This window comes from Lathyrus oleraceus, chromosome 6 (genome assembly GCF_024323335.1).
Source record: "Lathyrus oleraceus cultivar Zhongwan6 chromosome 6, CAAS_Psat_ZW6_1.0, whole genome shotgun sequence".
NCBI lineage: Eukaryota > Viridiplantae > Streptophyta > Magnoliopsida > Fabales > Fabaceae > Lathyrus > Lathyrus oleraceus.
In genome coordinates this window covers 234,484,727-234,493,222 of record NC_066584.1, presented here as the reverse complement: position 1 = coordinate 234,493,222, position 8,496 = coordinate 234,484,727, and the positions used below count along the sequence as shown (strand labels likewise).

The 8,496-nt window shown below is 39.0% G+C and overlaps 1 non-coding gene across 1 annotated transcript; it reads left to right on the top strand.

The window, feature by feature from the left end:
* Nucleotides 1-756: 756 nt before the first annotated feature.
* On the top strand, nucleotides 757-863 carry LOC127099198 (small nucleolar RNA R71). The gene has a single exon (XR_007793734.1). It is a non-coding gene; the product is annotated as a small nucleolar RNA R71 (small nucleolar RNA).
* Nucleotides 864-8,496: the final 7,633 nt, after the last annotated feature.

Sequence of the window (8,496 nt, the reverse complement as noted above, 5' to 3'; positions counted from 1 at the left end):
TGTCCTCCAGGTGTAGTCTGAGGGGCTTGATTTAAAGCTACCTGAGAGATCTGGGTTTCAAGCATCTTGGTATGAGTAACTATTTGGTCAACCTTGGTTCCTAACTGAGTAATCAATTCGTTAACATGAATGTTTTGATTCATGAACTCCTTGTTTTGTTGGGTTTGAGCGGTGATAAAATTTTCCATAATTTTCTCAAGGCTCGGCTTTGGTGGTACAGGTTGCATAGGTTGATTTGATCTAGGGGCTTGATAACTAGGTCTCGGAGGTGCATTATTTTGAATAGGGTTATTGTTTTTATAGGAGAAGTTCGGGTGATTCCTCCATCCAGGGTTATAGGTATTCGAATAAGGGTTCCCTTGGGTGTAGTTCACTTGCTCATAGTGGGTTTCATTTAACAGACAGCATTCTGTAGATTGGTGTCCTTTGGTTCCACATATCTCACAATCCGACGAAACTGCGGCTACAACATTCGGGTTTATGCACATATGCTCGACTTTGAGGGCTAATGCGTCCATTTTAGCTTGCATCATGTCTATAGAGCTTAGTTCATGCACTCCTCCTTGGGCTTCCTTCTTCTCAACTGTCGCTCGTTCAACTCCCCATGATTGATGGTTTTGAGCCATATCTTTGATGAGGGCACTAGCTTCAGGATAAGGTTTGTTTATCAGAGCACCGCCTGCGGCAGCGTCGATGGTCATCTTTGTGTTGTAATGAAGTCCATTATAGAAGGTTTGAATGATTAACCAATTTTCTAAACCATGATGTGGGCATGCTCGTAACAACTCTTTATATCTCTCCCAAGATTCGAACAGCGATTCTCCTTGGTTTTGGGTAAATCTAGTTATATGGTTTCGAAGAACGGCGGTTTTACTCAGGGGAAAATATCTAGCAAGAAAAACTCTTCTAAGGTTATCCCAAGTCGTAATGGAATTGGGTGGAAGGGAATCTAACCATGATAGAGCTTTATCTCTGAGGGAAAAAGGAAATAATCTTACACGTATTGCCTCAGGAGAAGCTCCATTGGTTTTAAAAGTATCTGCTAATTGAAGAAATATTTTTAAATGTTGGTTTGGGTTCTCAGTAGCGAGACCCGCGAATTGTCTCTGTTGCACTAGTTGCAACAGGGATGGTTTAAGTTCAAAATTATTAGCTGGAATGGTTGGATTTACTATACTAAAACTAGATTCTTCATTATATGGTTGAGCGAAGTCCTTAAGAGGTCTTTGGTTTTGATCTTCGGCCATAGCTCTCTAAATTCTATGAAAGAATAAATGTGCGCGAGCGTAATGTTCAGGTTCCGCCAGAGGGTATACTAAGCTTAAACTTCCGGTACTGCGAGTTCTTCGCATTGACCGGCGGGAAATAGCCTAAGTCTAAACGATATAACAACAGGAAAATGAAATTTGACGAAATTGGTCCCCGACAACGGCGCCAAAAACTTGATGCGTGCTTTTCGCAAGTATACGAACGCGTCAGAGTAATATAAAAGATTATCGAACCACAGAGACCAAGTGTCAATCTATCATTATCTATTGTTATGGTGTTTATCAAAGGCAATCGAAATAGGTGTATTTTGGAGTGTGCAATGAAAAGTAAAGTTTGAAATAAAGATTAATTAATAAAGACAGGGTCGAATGTAATTCACGTAATTAATTGATAATCCAAGTACTTGCTAATAGAGCTACTTATGGGCAGTGTTTCCTACTTTGAAAAGAACTAATTTAACAGGAACTGTCGCTTTCGCGTATTCAGAGTCGAGTTGTACTCCCTAATCAAACCCTCTTATTGTCACTTATAAAAAGGCGCGCATTGCGTTAGAGTAGTAAACCTATTTTTAAGAAATATAGTGTCTTGACTCAGTTGAAAAGTATTATAACTTGGATATCTTAACCAAAAGAGGTTCTAACGAACCAGAGTCTAAACTTATAAACGCGTCCGAAAATAGTTTTAAAATCTCTTTTCTTCTTTATGTTAAAATCTCCTAATGAACTAAACAAAGCGCTTTCGCTGTTTTTGAAATAGTTAAAAACAATTAAGTTTAAAAAGACGTTGGACGACTTTCGATCTTACCCAACGGAATTGAAGTGCGGGAAAACTTAATTTGAAAGTTAAAATAGCCCTAAGTATTTCTACGTTCAATTGTACGGATTACTGGTTTAATTATGATCCTTACATTCTAACCTTATAGATTTAGTTAGACATGGTAAAGTAAAAGTGCATAAAAGTAAATAAAAGTAGTCCTAGTGCGGAAAGTAAATAAAAGTAGTGCGAGTGCGAGGAAATAAATAAAAGTAAAGCGAGTGCGAGGAAATAAATAAAAGTAAAGCGAGTGCGGGAAATAAATAAAGTAAAAGCGAGTGCGGGATTAAATAAAGTAAAAGCGAGTGCGAGAAAAAAAATAAAGTAAAGGCGAGTGCGGAAAATAAATAAAGTAAAGGCGAGTGCGGAAAATAAATAAAGTAAAGGCGAGTGCGGAAAATAAATAAAGTAAAGGCGAGTAATAAAAACCTGCTCCAATCGGAGAGTTGAATAAATTGCAAAGCGGAAATGAAAATGGCGGCAGGATTAACTTCCTTCTAAAGTGCTCCAAACTCGAATACAGACTCTATCACAGACTCGATTAAACAATTGTGGTAACACTCCAATGCGAAGCGATTACCACTTTATAAAACTGAATATATGCCTAAGTGAAACAAAGTTGCTTCTGAGTTTGCCTCTGTTCTAAGTTTGGATCATTGTAAAAGTGAATTCGAGTTTCTATTTATAAGCAAGTAAAAAGATGGAAATGACTTGGATGCGCTTCAACTTGAAAATGGAGGGAAACTGTTTTCCTCTTGTGGCGCCCGCCACAAGGCCATGGCGCCCGCCACAAGGCCAAAGTGAGGCGCCTTAGTGGATGACGTGGAGAACGTGGGAGTTGAGAGAAGTTGAGCTTGGACACGTCATGGCTTGGTCTGTGGCGCCCGCCATTGGGTAGGCCATAAGAACAAAATGCTGAATTTTAGGGTTTTTGGCTCTTTTTCGCTCCTTTTCTCGATCGGGGCTCCGATTAAAGTGAAAATCTGAAAACAAAGGAAAACATACCAATAACACAACAAAATGATAATAAAACAACTAGAATGCATGTGAAATCGGAGTCGAAAAAACGGTAAATTTTAGTGTTATCAATCAATATTAAAATTAATATGAATTAACGAAAATAAAACAAATTAAATGAAATTCAAATAATCAGAAAAAACGTGGACCATTTGATCTCCCTCATTAATTGAGGTGGCAAATCAAGTGGATCAGCGCGCGCGTTCCACAGTAGACCTAAGTCAATGCGCTGCAGGGATGGTAATTAAAACCAACACGTGAGATTAAAACATTTCAAATGAGATCAATGGCTCAGAACCTGTCCAGCACACCACCGGCGCTGGACCTCTGGTCACCTTCTTAGGCGAGGTCCACCAGACTGGTTCACTCATCACCATCAAGAAAATGAAAAAAGAGGACATGATCTGAAAGAAAAAATGGTGTAGAACACGAATCTGACCTCAATTTCAACTAACTCTAAATATATAAGATATGAGGAGTTGAATTTTGAGGCGTGTCAACTGAGTTGCTTCAATTTGACCTCTAAGAAACTCAATCTTCTTGCCTACATTGGTAGGACTTCAAACAACCAAAGATCCAAGAGAATTGATGAGAATTGAGTGAGAGTCAAAGAGATGAAGTTTTCTGAAAATTACCTTCAATGCTATGCATAATTTGATGTTGCTTGCTTCAACCTTGATCTGATCACACTTGAGAAGCTTGCAGGAGAGGTTTAGCAATGGTACAAAGCTTTGGATCCTGGAGTTCTTGAATCTCCAAACAGTGAGATTCAAACTCAATTTTCAAGTTGAAAATTCTCAGGTTTTCCTTTAAAATGTGAGGGTTTCAATTGGGGGGCAACGCTGGCGCGCAAGATCTGTTCGAAATGAGCTCAGAGGCCTTGTATTTATAGCATTTGGGATTGATAATTGCACACTTGAAAAATTGCTAAATTTTGACATTTCATGCACAAGCTTTCATGGGCATGTACAGGCCAATGAAGCAAACCAATTTGATCCATATCCATCTGTTCTGAAGTTCGAATGAGGCTTGAGTGGCAAGGCAATGATATATGGAGTTTGGGACATTTGATTTTCTCCAATGATGCAGCTCTGTTGAAGCCATGCGCAGACCTAACAATCCTTGTCCAAAATGCAAGATCTTGGGTTCTTTGGAAAGGCTAGATCTAGGGGAACAACTTTTATGTTGAACACTTTTTCATTTGGAACTTGGATCATGGTGAATTTGAAGGTGGAAGTTTGGAAATTTCACCATGTTGACATTTTTTCTAAGTGTCAAGCCATATATCTCAATATTCCACCTTGCTTAACTTTTTATGTGAACTTCAAATTAGAAAAGTGTCTTCATCAAAGTTGTATCACTTTAAAATACCTTCAAATTAGTCACCAATTGCATGTCATTTGGATCTATAATGATAGAGTTATGCATTTTTGAAGTTTGGAAAAATCACTTGTTCAATGGTATAGGTCAAAAATGACCTATAATGTATCCTCATATCACATGCTCATAAAAGTTGAATTAGCTCTCACTCCAAACATCAAAGTTGAAGTAGACATCTTTAATTTGATTATGAAACTTGGAAACCTTTCATCTCATAAAAATTTAGAAGGTTATGGCCTTGGGAAGTTGATTTTCAAATTAAGGTTTAGACAAAATGACCTATAATGTTTCAACAAAGAAAATGATTTTCCAAGCAAAACTAGCTCTAGGTATCAACACTAAAGTTGTTTGGAATGTCATTTAGAGTAACTTTTATCTTGGAATCATTTTCATAGGGGGAAAATTGTAGGAGATAGGGTCTAGGAAGACCCAGTTTTGGTAAGATGAATTCATCTGGCCAACCACCATCAACCAACTTGCTAACCTTAAATTCTTTTGACTTTCTTGGCTCATGGTAGATCATATATGTATAAGATTATGAAATTTGAAGTGTCCCTTAAGGAATTTGATCAATTGGTGAGATAGCTTGTTGGAGAAGTTACTCAAGATACCCCCAGTCAAACTAGGGTTTCCAAAGCAGATCACCTTCACACTCTTGAAGAAGACTTGATGAATATCACATGTAGAGATCATTGGGACTCATATATTATGCTTATAACCATTTGTGGATCAATCCATGGTTGTGCTCTTTTCCATGAGGGTCTCAAACCCTAGATAGGAACTTGATAAATCAATGGGATCATGCCCTACCTACAAAAGAGCTAGGCAAATACAAATAGATATTTTTGGTATTTTAGTTAGTGAAATGATAAAATACAAGTATGATACAATCACATGGTGCTTGGTGATCTCTCCCAAAATAAACCTAATGAAAGAGGGGTAAGGGGGATGCCAAGGTATGATCTCAATGCTAATGCATATGATGAAATTTCATGAGGGATCTTAGGGTCAAAATTGGGGTCTTACAGCTTCCCCTATTTAAGGACATTCTAACTGAGGAGGTGAAGGTTAAAATCTTCGACTCGACTCAGTAGAACGAGCTTAAATAACAACATATAGAAACAAATTTTGGTCCCTAAGAGACCTCCTGATGCTTATGATATGACTGCAAAAGTTAATGCCTTGTGGGGAAATATTTCCACAAAGGAAAAGAAATCAGAGAAACCGAAAATCAGCCGGAGTATAATGTATTCCATAAGGAAAACTCACTGGGGATACAAAGACTCTGAGGGAATAAAGGAGTTATGCGTAGGCCAGGCTACGACTTAAAACTGCTGGGGGACTAGAGGAATTCCATACAAAATGGAAAGACTCAGCCGGGGAAACAAAACATCTCCAGGGGAAACGAGTAGATCAGGATAAAACTGACATACTCAAATCATGCAGGAAAAGTGATTTCACTAAGGAAATGCACACTCAACTCAACTGGGGAGAAATAAACTTCAACACAGTAGGAGCAGAAATCTACTATCTACTACCTGTTATTGGGTAAAGAGATAATAAAGATCTAACAGAGAGGACATCCGTCATCGGTTAGGATGAACATATCAAGGATGACTCACTGAGAACTACCAAGAGGGAGTATTCATTACCGGTTATTGGCTAAGAATAGCCTTGTTGGGGAAAACTGCAGAAAATAGGATTTACAACTACCGGTTACTAGGAAGAAGACCAAGGATGAGAGTATCCGTCATCGGTTAAGATGAACATATCAAGGATAAACTCAACAGGGAAGAAAATCCGTCATCGGTTAAGATGAACATATCAAGGATAGACTTGCCTAGGAATTTTCAAGGAGGATATCCGTCATCGGTTAAAATGAACATATCAAGGATAAACCAACTGAGCAAAAAGTAGGAATTACATCTATCGAATGCTGGATAAAATATCGTCAAAGAGAAAATCCGTCATCGGTTAAGATGAACATATCAAGGATAAACTCTGTTGAAGAGAGAAAATAGCAATTACATCTATCAGTTACTAGATAGAATACCATCAAAGAGGATATCCGTCACCGGTTAAGATGAACATATCAAGGATAAACTCTGCAAAGGGGAAAAAAAGGCAGGATTTACAACTATCGGTTATTGGGTAGGAGACCACAAAGAGAAGGAAACCCGTCATCGGTTAGGATGAACATATCAAGGATTAACTCTTTGGGAACAAAAATAGGGATTACAACTACCTTTTTACTGGGTAGAATACCAAAGATGAGAATATCCGTCATCGGTTAGGATGAACATATCAAGGATAGACTCAGGCAGGGGAGAGAAAGATATCTGTCACCAGTTAGGATGAACATATCAAGGATATACTTTATGGGAAATGAATCCACTGGGGACTCTAAAGAGGAGAAAAATAGGGATACTTTTTCCGGGTATTGGGCAAGAAGTAACAGACTGCGAACTAAGGAGAATATTACCAGTTACTGGGCAATAAACTCTTGGGAGACACAAAGAATCTATCTAGGCAAAAGCTAGAAAGAGACGGTCAATCAAGGCTCTACCTCATGAGGATATAACTCAAGGGGAGTGGTTCCATCCAGATAATCAACTGGGGAGGAAACTAAAACAATGATCATCCACGAGGAAATAACTTAGTGGGGAAAGGAGAAAGGTTAAAGTCTTTCTGCTTAAGGGGTCGACACTCTACAATTGAGAGAGGACAGACATCGAACTTGTATGGGGATAAAGTACCACCATAACAGAGAATAAGAATCTCAGACAATGATTCAGTAAACTATGACAATGCCAATATGCAATTATGAAATTATATGAGCATATATGTATATGTATATATGATGATTATGCAGACAAAACGATCACAAAGGATACAAAGGTGTCGCAAAATTTGAATCATCGGTAAAATCCGTGGCCAATCCACAAAAGGGAGACAACTGCTGGAGAACAGAGATATTAACATCCCAAAGACTCAACCCTAGCTGGGGAAGGAGGAGATCTGCTGAGGAAAGGAAACGTTATCGAGTCTGCGAGGAATTTTAAGTCAACACCATATCAAATGGGAGACAACCCTATAGAGGATAAACATAAATAGCTGCTCAGAAACCAGGAGAAAACTCTGACTGGGAGCGAGTCGGGTGGCGATTGGTGGAGAAACCAACGCAATCTACTGGGGAAATCTACTTACTCCGCTGAGGATCAAACCTGCTGAGGACTACACAAATTCTGCAGGGGATACAGAAACTCTGTCGGGGATAAAATACAATTCCACAGGGTACTGAATCCACTAACTCAGCTGGGAAAAGGTACGGAAACACTGTCGGGGATGAAACATGCCACATGGGGAACTGGATCAACACTGTGGGGTACCCAACTTATCGGGAAAATTATTTCTGTTTTATGTCTCTAACTTTTGCCTGGATCTCCCTTTTGGGTTTTCAATCAACCGAGACGCTCATTTTTGCCTAAGCCGCCCTTTCGGGTTTTCAACTTAGCGAGTTATTCTTTTATTTTTAGGCGAAGTATTTCTTGACTACATCTGCGTCACAGGACGAGTGAACTCTTCACCATCCATAGTTGTAAGAATCAAAGAACCGCCTGAAAAGGCTCTCTTAACAACATATGGGCCTTCATAATTAGGAGTCCATTTTCCCCTAGAATCTGGTTTGAAAGATAGAATCTTCTTGAGCACAAGGTTACCTTCTATAAACACACGAGGTCTGACCTTCTTATCAAAAGCTTTCTTCATCCTTTGCTGATATAACTGACCATGACACATGGCAATTAATTTCTTCTCTTCAATCAAACTCAGCTGATCATACCTGGTCTGACACCATTCAGCCTCAGTCAACTTGGCTTCCATGAGCACACGCAATGAGGAAATCTCAACCTCTACGAGGAGCACTGCTTCCATACCATATACAAGAGAGAAAGGGGTTTCCCCTGTTGAAGTGCGGATGAATGTACGATACCCGTGCAAAGAAAATGGGAGCATCTC